Consider the following 12508-nt stretch of genomic DNA (forward strand, 5'->3'; position numbering starts at 1 on the left):
AATCTTATATATGAGGAAAGGTGACTTACCTTTTCTCTGGACCCATAATCTGATTTTTCTGTTGTAGCTTTTCTCCTTACATGAAATGTCCTAGCACAAGAATTTATGTTAACAATCATGTAATCATTTTCTAGATGTCTATTAAATTTGGAAGTGATAAACTGTCTTATTATCTCAGTTAAATTTTTAAAAATGCTGTTCCTAATAAATTTCAGCAGACATCTGCAAATGAGGCAAGCCTTATATAAGGCAAGCATTTGAGTTGCAGGAGTATTGAAAAATACAGGCAAAGTCTACATATGCACCCTGGTGCATGCACACAAATAGAAACAGATGTGAACATATAAGCAACCATCTATTTGGGGCACTTACCAATTAAACCAGCTCTTTGTTAAATAAGGTTTAGAATGTGATAATTTACTGTAAATTTACTGGAAGGTTCTGAGGCCAGATGGAAACAGATCTCTGCCAATAACAATCATCTTGAGACCTTAGCCTTATGTCTTGGCCATCGGCACCGTCAGTCAGGTCCCCTGGTCTTGGTGCAATTGAGCTTGTGGAGATCAGTTCTCCAATGATATAGTACATGGGAGCAATGTACTATTATTGCAAAGTAAATTGAGCAGGAGCAAGGTGATCTAAGCTTCAATTCATCAGATGGGTTGTTTACCAGGAAAAAAGATTCTGACTTGCTCAGGACATAATTCCGGCAGTATTAACACTGCTTTCAGACAGAAGTGTCTCCAGTGATGTCCCAGAGATCGTGTCATATCCAAGGAGCTTCTGCAAAAGCAACACTCTAGTGTGTCACTCATGCTTCGGCAAAAAGACCTCGAGTTCATGTATGCTGCCTCTGTTCATGACCTCCACACCATGACCAGATTAAGGACAGTCACAGATTGTCCTTTTTGCCACATAGGGGTCTTCTGCTCTTCTTGGCCCTCATGTATCCTGAACCTGTAGTACTAAGGCTGGTTCCTTCCACCAGCACAGTAGCATGTGCAATGCTGCAATCACCTCACATGCCTGTAAGTTGTTTTCATGTCCTAGTGGGATGTTTACCATTTTCCCAGCTCAAGGCATTGCTGAGCTATCTTCACCAGCTGTTCTCTAATGAGGATCTGTGCAGTCAGTTGTTCCTGTCTGTGTGTAGGACCAGAAACCTCCAGGCCCACCAGAAGCTGTTAAGTCCTACCAGGCAGGTTTCACACCACAGCACTGCACCTGTGACAACCTTAACGTTAGTGGTGAGGTCTCTCAGCTTAAGACCAGAAAAGCATTTGCAAGGTGTCTTCTGCCATACCTACATGTGTTTGGGGTTTCTATGAACTTTTGGCCTTGGAGAAGAGGTCATTCTTGTTCTCCCTCTTTTGGCTTTAGTGACAGAAGTCTGCAGAGCAAACCCCCATGGGAAAGGCGTGGTGTTTAGGCCAAATCTATACTGCATTCAGTTTGGGGACCCCCAGTACAGAAAGACATTGAAAAACTTAAGTGAGCTTAGCAGAGGTCACTAAGATGGTTATGGCTGGAGCACAGGACATATGGGGAGAGGCTGAGGGAGTTGGACTTGTTCAGCCTGAAGAAGACACCACTTTGGTGGGACCTAGCAGAACTTGCCAATACCTGTGAGGGGGTTATCAAGGAGATGAAGCCAGGCTTGTTGATGTGGTGCATGGCAGGTGATCAAGAGACAATGGTTAGAAATGGAAACGGGGAAGGTTCTAATTAGATGTAAGGAAAAAAATATTCATTATGAGAATAACTAAGCTTGCAGCAGGTTGCCCAGAGAGGCTGTGCAGCCTCTGTCCTCTTTTCAAGAGGCTGGAGACCTCCTCAGGTTCCTCCAGTCTGAACAGTTGGGTGCTGCTGTGACTCCTGCTTTAGGTTATGTTTCGAACACCACCTTTTCCCTTCCTTTCTGAAAAGGATAGTTTGTCTGTGGTGGCGACAACAGAACAAATCTGTCTATATTCCCAGCATGCTGAGAAGGGATTCAGTTTGCAGCAAAGATTTCAAAGGGTCGCTTAGTCCTGCCATCCTGTCCTGTAGTCGGGGCCAGTCAGTCTTTACAAAGCCCCACAATATGGGAAAGGTAAGTCATAAACCAGAACGGGTAAGGAGGAGACTTGGGCTTTTTCCCACATACAACAAATCGTGGTGGGTGTGCTGCAGTTGTGTATTTGGAAGGAAGCCTCATTTTTATAATCATTCACAAATCCTAGTACAAACCCCAAGTAAGGATTACATTTCCTTTCAACAGCACTAATTTACCATTCAATGAGTCCCAGCAGCTGTTTTGCCATTGCATTTTTTGTGTGTTTTGGAGTTTGTCTTTTTCTTACTCCCATTTCAGTCTTTTTTTCTAGAGCTCCCCCTCTGCAAGGCCATTTTCTTGTATTTGTCTGTGCTGGGATGAGAAATGGGTCAGGTGCAGGGGCCAGCCTTCCCATGCTGCGTCTGGTTCTTCCATCTGCAGCAGCCCCATTGCAGAGGGACCAACCCCTGCCAGCAGCCCAGAGCTTGTGTGGGATCCCCAGGGAGAGCCTCTGCTTTCTTCCGCACATTGCTACCTGCTTGTTCAATTCCCTGAGCTGTAACACTAGTCAGGAAAACAAGCACAGTATTTGGAGCTAGAGCCCTGCTCTGTCTTTAGGAGCTGCTGAAATATTTTAGGAACTGAGGTTGTCTGACATGGTTTACCCCTCTGAAATGTGAATGTCCAGGGCCTTGTTGCCTCATTAAAAAATAAAGTTACTGGCTGTGATGTGCATTGGAGACCTGGGAAGAAAGCTGTCTCCTTTTAAGCATCCTCTGAATTTAGTGTGATGATGGTAGACTACCTGCTAGTTACATGGCTGTCTTGAAACTAGTCACCCAGCTCCCTGCAGGGGTACTGCTGTGACTCCAGATGCATGGTCTCTTAGTTTTCTGAGAGCAGCAAGCAGATCAGTCGACAGCTTGTAGATCAGAGGATAATGCTGCAGCAAGAGGGAACTGGGACTTCAGGACGTTGTTCAATTCAAAGCATCCTTTTAAAAAGTACCAAAGAAACCCAGCTAACTTGTTTTCTGTACAGAATACAGCCTGGCTCTTAATGCTTTACTTATTCTGCAGGGATGTAGCAGTGTGGGGTTTGGGTTTGCATCTGAAGAAGAGCTGAATGCTACGAGCTCAGTTCATGGGGCACAGAAGCACCTGCTGTGCCAGGGAAAGGCTACAGGGATATAAAAGCATTTGGGTGAAAGACAGAGGCTTTTGGTAGAATCTGATTTCCTTTCAGGGACTGACCAAATCTATTTCCAGAAAGCTTATTAATATTGCCATGGTGAGAGGAGATGGCAGCAATGGAAAGCTGTAGGTCACTGCCCCAAAAGCTTCCTGCAGAAGGAGGGAGTCATCTGCATAAACAAGATCATCAAAGAGAACTGGGAGAATTAAAAAGGGATACTGGTTTCTTTGAGCTCACACAGCAAAGCTGAAAAATCCCATCTTCTGACTGCAGTCTGTGCCCTTCCCCAGGTTCCCCCTCCTTCAGGTGTCTGCACACTCCTGCTTCATCTCTCACCCCTGGGCAGATGAAAGAAAAAAGTTGCCAGTAAGATTTTTCTCTCCACTATTGCTGACAAGCAATCCCTCTGTTGCTTATCTTTAACAAACACTGCTCTAGAGAGTGCTCTGCTAGTGCGTATTTCTAAAAGTCTTGCAGATGATATGTAAATGTCTGACGTGTCTGCATTCGCTGGACCTCGTGTTACAGCGAATTGTGTGTGTGGATTGACATTTCCTTTAGACTTTGAGGTCAAAAGCCATATCAAAATAAAAACCCTTCATAAAATGTTATAAAAGAACTTCTCTGGTAGCTGTTCTGACCTCCCGAGTATCCCCAGTGAACAAGTCAGTAATATTTTCTAAGAAAACAGTGTCCCAGAACAAAGCTCCTCTGAGCTCTGAAGGGCACCTCTGTTCCCAGAGCACTATTGGAAAATAAAAGCATCCCTTTGATCCAGTGCTTTGTTCCTGCCCTGTGAGCAGTACTAGCGTCTTCCCTGCAGGTCAGTCCAGCTTTGAGATCCTGATGGCTTTTATACCTCAGATTTGTTGGCAGTAAGCATCGTTGGTGTTCCAGGCTTATTTATCTGGTTTGGGTAGCAAAATCTGAAATGACGCTTTTGAGCACATGTGTAGGAACTCGGGATAAAAGCTGCACAGACACAGCCTTGTCCCAGTAGTAGCCCACCTTCCAAGAACTCTTCTCCCAGAGCTTCCTCAGTGTACTGTGTTATCTATTATTATTATTTTTATTATTAATAGTAGTAGTAGTAGTATCATCATCATTATTAGTCATTTGAACCACTGTACTGCTTTGAGGTCTGTAGTAGGAAGGGGATCTCTCTGCAGCAGACAGAGTGCAGAGTGTATCGCAAGAGACGGTCCATGCTGTGGAGAGTTCGCAGCATAAACAGGTTTGATCAGAGGGCTGGGAGAAAGCAGGTGGCAGATCCTTCACTTGAGGCTCGCCTTCCTCGTCACCTCTCCTGACGGCAAGGGAAAGGCTTCCTTTCCCACACTGACTGGAAGCAGTGAGCAGTCTCTCCCTATATTAAGCTCTACCCTACTTAGGAAACCCAGAAGGGTCCTTGACAACCATATGCTTGTTACTAGGAAAATGCAATTGTTCTTAAATCTTTACAGGATGCTATCTGCCCCTGTTGCTTAGCTGGTGGGAGTACAACCATCCATCTCTGGCTATTTAAGAGTTTGCCATCTCCTCTAAGCTAAGTTTTCCATGGTGCTGGTCTAATCTTGAAAAAGAGATAAGAATGTATTCACTCCACTTGTCTTGGCTACTCTCTTCAAAGTGTAATGAGCACTTCCTTTGGTGCCCACCAACTGATGGAAAGTGCTTAGATAGGTCTCTCAGACTAGAGCTTGATTTTCATGTGATCAGATTAACTGAGATGATTAAAACCAAGCTCCTAGACTAAGTAACGGAGGCTTCCATAGTAAGCAAATAACTGCTGAAGAGTTTCATGAGCTCTGGCTGCATCATTTTAGATTGATATTAGATGAGTTGATTTGCACCTCAACTAAATGCTATGGGAAAGGGGATGTTCCTGGGGAGTCCTGGTGGCAACAGAAAGACCATTAAAAGCCTCAAAAGCCCTTATAAGAAAAAATATGAGAAAATCTGCAGAAAGGGGCAGGAGCATATAACAATATACAAGCACCACAAACATTAAAACAGCCTCAACATTTTAATCACCATTCTGTTTACATCTATGACTGCAGTCTGTTAACATAGAAATACCAATTACATTTATTTTGTTAAGGCTTTGCTGAGTGGACCCATAGTCTAATGCAGTTATCCCTGTACCTTTTTTGGTTCTGCACAGAGGTGAACAGATGGCTTTTTTGTGTGTGTAAGAAAATCCCTTTCTGCAAACAGGGGATGTTAGGCGAGTTACTCAGAGTGCTAATTAAATGGAACAAATTCACACTTGTTAATTGTGCAGCAAAACAGAGCTTATTGTCAGGTTAGTTTCGACTCAGCACAGGTAAATTAATTAACTTTCCAGTGTGTTAACAAAGGAAAACTGGGATTGTTATGCACTTTTTCAAGCTAGGTAAGGCATCAGAGCACACATTGCAAGTGGGACCAGGAGTCTTTTCCTCCTTGTTGATATCAACACGAGTTGGTTTGATCCAGCCCCTGGTAAGCACTGTGGTAGCTCATTCTGGCTTGGACAGGGCAATGAATCAGTGATGAATACATCAAAGAGGAAGCTACAAAATCCCATCGAAAAGTAAGAGATTTTGAGGCTAGGAAAAGCCATTAACGACCATTCCAACCTCCTGTAGGACAGAGGGAAATATTTTCAAGTGGTTAGGTCAGATGTATTGCATTGTATCTGATAGTATTAACAATACAACCAAATGCTATTTTATTAATGCTTGCTAATAAAATTAAATATGTACAAATGTATTAAATCTCATTAACTGAATTAGAAATACATTTAGCTGTGTGTTTATAAAATGGATATGTGCTGCTGAATATGAGCAAAAATATTGTGATAACTCCCATTTGGCTGTAAACATCTTTGATGAAGGCTCCCTCTAAGCTCTGGGGGGAAACAGGGACTTTAAGGGCTCATCTGACTCTTTTTAGGCATCTGCAATATGACGAGATGACCAGAATCCTGAAAGACTCTATTGCTCTGTGCCGATTGAAATGAGGGGGTAATGATTAGCAGAGAGGTAAATGTCTGCATTGCAGGCATCCATATTTCCTAAATAAATCTGACTGTATTTTAAGTGGAAAGCTTTTAGGATTAAAAAAAAAAAAAAAAAAGTGTTTCTTAGACGAACCAACCGATGGCAAAATAGAAGACCAACAACCCAGTTGATAAAAGCTGTCCTGGAAGAGTTTGTAAATTGGCCAGATCATTAAGGTGAAAGTCCCAAACTCATTTGTCATGCAGTAGAATAACAATGGGAAAAAACTCAGTCTTGAGTGCAGTGTGCTCCTGGGATTTTACTAAACAAGGGCATATGACTGCTCAGTGAAGACTGACATACAGGCTGCATTTGAACTACACTTCCTAGGGATTAACTTTTTATTAGAGTTAATCAGAATCAATATCAATTATGTTACTTTCTTTCAGATGTGAGAGGGATGGTGAGCAGAGTGAAGTCAGTAGAGGTTGTGAATAATGATAAATACATGTGACATGTCTTTGTTGTTGTAAATACGAGTACTTCTGCCAAAAGCAGTGCTCTGATTTAACATGAAGATTCAGTCTGGCCTATTATTATACTGCACAAATTACATGGTTTAAAACTCTTCATCTGTTTGATACCTCTCTTGATGGCAGGAAAATTCAGTGAGAGATATGCGTAAACCACAAGCAGAACTGTTTTACATCTGACTAAAGATAGCCATGTATTATCAGCATTCCCAAATCAGCTTATTCATCTTCAGTGTTCAAAGATCTTTTAAAAAAAAGGTTGAAGAGTGTCCTGGTTTCAGCTGGGATATAGTTAACTGTCTTCCTAGTAGCTGGTACAGTGCTATGTTTTGAGTTCAGTATGGGAAGAATGTTGATAACGCTGATGTTTTCAGTTGTTGCTCAGTAGTGTTTAGACTATAGTCAAGGATTTTTCAGCTTCTCATGCCCAGCCAGGGCACCTGACCCAAACTGGCCAACAGTGTATTCCATACCATGGGACGTCCCGTCTCGTTTAGGAACTTGGAAGTGGGGGGGCAGGGATTCGCCGCTCGGGGACTAGCTGGGTGTCGGTCGGCGGGTGGTGAGCAATTGCCCTGCGCATCATTTGTACCTTTCAATCTTTTTATTACTACTGTTGTCATTTTATTAGTGTTATCATTATCATTATTAGTTTCTTCTTTTCTGTTCTATTAAATCGTTCTTATCTCAACCCAGGAGTTTTACTTCTTTTCCTGATTTTTCTCCCCCATCCCACTGGATGGGGGGGGAGTGAGTGAGCGGCTGCATGGTGCTTAGTTGCTGGCTGGGGTTAAACCATGACAAAGAGAAAAAAAAAAAGAAACAAAAATTGAATTGTTGGTGAGATGTTGAAATGCAAAATTTGCAAGACACTGCTCAGAAAATTTCCCATGCAGAAGAAATGGTGAGCCAAGAGAGGTTTTTCCAGTCCTACAAAATGGGACGAAGCAGAATTACTGCTTTGCTTAGCAGAGGTTTCAGTCTCATCTGCAGTGCTGCGGTTTTGTTCTCTCCTCCATGGGAGCTCCAGGAGTTCATGGGGCTCATTACATAGCTGGAAGTCAGTGATTATCTTCTGTCCTACTAAAAGTCAAGCGAGCAGACCACAGGGGAGCTAACGTGGTGGCACCAGGAAAGTGATACTCAAACTTGTCATTGCTACCTACTGTAGGGCATCAACTTACACAAGTCTTCCCACCAGTGAGAACCTCAAGAGGTGTCCCATGGACCTCAGAGCTGGGGAAGGAAACCTGGGCACGGCTTGCAGTGCCTCCCTGCAGGGACGTCTAGCAGATCCCACCCAGCTGGAGTCAAGTCCCTGCTCTGCAGATCAAGGATGCTTTTCCTCATCTACTCCTCCTGTAGAGGAAGGGTAATGATGCCAGGGAACTAATAATATTTCACATCCAACATGTTTTGGCTTCTTTCTGTTTTCATAAAAAGCGGAGTACATCTCACAATTTTCTCTGTTTATAGAGCAGGGCATGGAAACAAAATCAGGGACATATGTTGTGTTTGTTCCAGCAACTGTGTAGCTCACATTGCAGTATAAACCAGCAAGCACTGGCACACAGAGCTACATATGGCAAAGGTATGTAGCCCCACACAGCAAAGATGGTACAATATAACAGTGCCAAGTCCTATAGTTCTCACTGGAAGCTTTGGGGTTTGTCTCTTTGGGCACCCGTGAGTGGTTGACGTGGTACAATTCTCTGTGCCTTTTTCTTATACTTACTGCTACCAAAAAATTGCCATCTGACATAGAGAAATAACTGGGCCAAAGTACACTCAGGCAGGAAGGAGCAAAGGAAAATGTGTGTTATATTTATGTACATTTTATAGCTGCTACAAAAGCACAAGCTTTGCTGTGCAGTATTTTCAGGAGTTCAAATCCTAGTAATAGTAAGGATGTGAGTGGTATTTCCCATGTGTATGTGTTCTTTAAGGGGGATGATGTGAGGTCATCACTGCCATCCAGATTGGCATTTTTGGAAAAGGACACTCTCTGTCATGCAAAATCCCTTGTGCCTTATGTACCCCCTCCCTTCTGCTGATGGCAACAGCTCAGCTATGTACCAAAGGTTAACTACTGACTCACTGGAACCAAAGCATCCACAGTGACTTATTGGAAAGCTACTTGCCAGGAATGGTGATTCAACAACCCAAATTTGAGGTCTTTTTCATATGAATTTCAGAATAATTTGATTACCCTTCTATTTTTCCAGAAAGATTTTCTCATTTCACACTCCCTTATTTTCCAGGAACAGGAGCAGCAGGGCAGCCATGCAAGGCTGGATGCTCATCTTGGTGACTGCCAAAGTGCTGTGAGCAGGGTATGCCAGGAATCTTGTTTCTAAACATCCATTCAATGTCCTCTGCCTCTGTAAAAGTCACTAGGCCCCTTATCCTGAAAGCTAGAAAACATTTTTATGCATAAATATATAAAACCTCCCCTTGTACAAACTCAGGCCTTTTGGCTTATCTGAGGAAGCTGCCCAGACACCTCCTTGGAGTGAATCTCCTTTTCCCTGCCCTTGCTCCACAGACCTTCAGTCACCAAGCCAGTTGTCCTGTCTGCTGTCAAAGGTTGAAACTCCATCCCCTACTTGTTATTTTGGCAGCAGTCTCATTACACCGAGTCCTTCTTGGCATCGCTTTCAGCTAGGAGGGATTCAACCTTTTCTGAGGTGAGAGCTGCCTGGAGGAACTCAAGACAGAAAGCAATGAGCAGAGCTGGATCCCCTCTGCTGCTACACGTTGGACTTAAAAAGCTGTCTTCGATATTGCCATTAGTCTTGCTCAAATCCTGTACTCTTTTCATATTTTCTGAAGTCTTGCACTGAATTAATACCTATCTACCTTTAAAATGGCTTCCAGCGTGAGATCTCAGAGTATGTACACAAGGTGGATAAGCACAGGTTGGTAACTAGCAGGTGACTCGGTCATTTAGTGGAAGAAGCAGAAACAGAACCGGGGCTTCCTAACTATCACAACCTGACACAGCTTACCAGAGGGCAAAATCCTGCCTTTCGGTGCCATGTAGTGAAAGGTAATTAGTGGGGGTTGATCATTTACAGGGTGTGACAACTATTTCTCTAAGGTCTTGGGGTTCAGACCTATTTTTTCATTTCATATATGTCCAGTACCCAGCACACTGTGTTGTTTTCTGTTACGAAAGAGCTGTTAGTGATAACAGCATCATCATAATTCAGAACAGCCTCTGCATTTTCTGATGTGGTTATTTCTTCTGCAGATTAAATATGTAACCAAACTAAAAATGAATAAAGATGTAGTCTGCATGGAGCAAAGGTACAATCTGGGCTATCAGTCTGGGACAGAAGAACAGAATTATGATCTACTCCTTTGGTTGTCTGAATTGCAATCCCACTGAGCACAGCTGGGAACTGCACTAAATTCAAACATTCAGAGTAGAGCTGTAGCCTTTTGTGTGTATATTGTCAACAACTGCCTGACAGGAAGGAATGTTTTCCTGCCTTGATTGGGAGAAATAGTAGCCTCACTGCCTCTTTTCTTTTTTAACTCAGACATGGAAATGTAAATAGCCCAGAGCATGCATGCCCTGTGTCTGGGAGCTACAGAGCAAATGAATGAGCTGTAACAAAGGGGGAGAAAGAGGCGATTTACTTGCAGCAGTAGAGTGCAAGATGTAGGCTATACATTTTGTGTCCAACAGAGTTGGGGAGTGCCTGCAGACTTGTTGAGCAGGATTCATCTGACCGATGTCTCTGGTATGGGCACCACGAGCTAGCTACCTTACAGTCAGCCAAGACAAACAGTGATTCCTACCCAGGCACCCTAAAATAGACACCCGCATTGACTAGAAAGGGGGTTATGGATGACCAGCACAACTGTAGCTACCTCTACAGTTAGATAAAATATTTCATTTGTGAGTTTATGGCTGCTCATACCCCAGTGTCCAAAAACCCCCAACTTTGCACCCCCGGTGGTCACTCACTATTGCATGTCTAATAGACTAGAAACTGAGAGGGAAAGAAAGCTGAGCTGATGGTCAGAGGTAGATTTATTTACAGTGAAGAGATGGAAGTGCAAGAAGAGGATTAAGCATGAAAGGTAACAGAAAACCTTGAATGAAAATATGAGGGCAGTTGTACATGCATCACACATGAAATGGGATGTGGTCACTGGGGCAAGTAGAAGCATATAAAATAAAGCCCTGAAGAAATATGAAGCTGAACGGAACTTGATACAAATCAAAAGAATGACTGTACCAACTTCCTTCTTTTAAACCCTGTACAGAGTCTGCTGAAATCCCTTCAAGGAGAAGGGCTGATGGGGCCTAGTAGGACTTGCTGGCTCTTGAAGGTCAGAGCAGGCAAGCTCAGAAGTGGAGATTGATGTCTGGGAAACCCCAGACTTCTGTGCTTTATGTGAGGCTGCAGTGAAAGGTGGGGTGGGCAGAGCTCCCTCCTCTCTGAGACCATCACTCATCAGGAGAAGGTAGCGTAAAACCTGCCTCTTCTTCTTCTGTGCTACAGGAATATTTCAGAATGAGGGGAGTGACACTGAGTTGTCTTGACTTACACTGGTTTTCCCAGCGTTCCTGCAGTGGTTAGGGAAGGGCTTCCTTGCTCCTCACCATTTCATTTCAGATGGTGTTTGAGAACTTTGCTGACAGTCTGGGCAAAGCTGAAGGCAGGTAGTGATGTGGGCTGTCTGGGAGAAGCAGGTTTGAGTGGCAGCCTGCGGTAGTGTCCTTGCAGGAAGGGGTGAGCTGGTTTCCCTGTCCATACTGAAAGATTGGGACAGTTTTCCCTGAGGAAAGAGATGGGCTACTCTGACCAGAAAACCTTCCAAGCTGTGAGAGACAGAAGAAACTGTACGGGAGGAGGTATCTAACTTGAGGAAGTCCTCAAAACATTTCTGACTTGTGAAGAGCGTCTTGGTTCACATGACCATCCAAGCTGCTTAAATGTTAGTTCACTCTTGAGTCTGAATTTGGAGCGAACTGACCAGTTCACAGTGTCACACATTCAAAATGCAGGTTGGGAGGGACCTCCAAAGGTCATCGGTTGGCTCTGCAATGCCCCTCATGTTACAGTGGACACTCTGAACTGATAGGGCGCATAACTGTATCTATAATGGGAACTGAAGCCCAATAATGACCCCAAATTATTTTGATGTTTTGCTGTTGTTGATATAAATGGAATTTTGGTGCCGAAACGTCTTTCAAATGGATTTGTTAAGGATCAGATGTGAAGTCTATGGAAGAGCAGGGAATTGAACAAAGTATCCTGAGTCTCAGGCTGTGTGGAACCAAAGAGCTTTGCAATGTGGGAACATCAACAGTACTACAGCGTGGAGGAGTATAGAGCAAGGGTTTTCTTTTTTTCTGGTGAGTTACATGCTTAGTTTCCCTGCCTTCTCAGTCGGCCCAAAAGTAAGTTCACACTACAAGGAAGGCAACGGGATCCGCTACAGCTGGGCATTGTATTAGTTTGGCTTAAAGACACGAGGCATGTAGTCTGACAGCAGAGGAGATCAGCTCATGGGGTGAAGTCAGGGTGGCTTTCCAAGGACAGTGCTGGCCAGCTGGTTTGTCAATGTGGATCATGCTTCACACTTGCCTCGGCCACACAAGCTACCTTGCAGCCCAAGAAGTGATGTCCTGATGTGGAAAGGTTGTCTGTACTCTTGTTACTGTTTTGATTGTATTCTTTGAGTTTTCCACATGCATTGAATTAGATTGAATGTGTCTGTTCAGGCTAACAACAGAGATTACT

Source organism: Haliaeetus leucocephalus, unplaced genomic scaffold, assembly GCF_000737465.1.
Source record: "Haliaeetus leucocephalus isolate CR32 unplaced genomic scaffold, Haliaeetus_leucocephalus-4.0 Scaffold555, whole genome shotgun sequence".
Lineage (NCBI taxonomy): Eukaryota > Metazoa > Chordata > Aves > Accipitriformes > Accipitridae > Haliaeetus > Haliaeetus leucocephalus.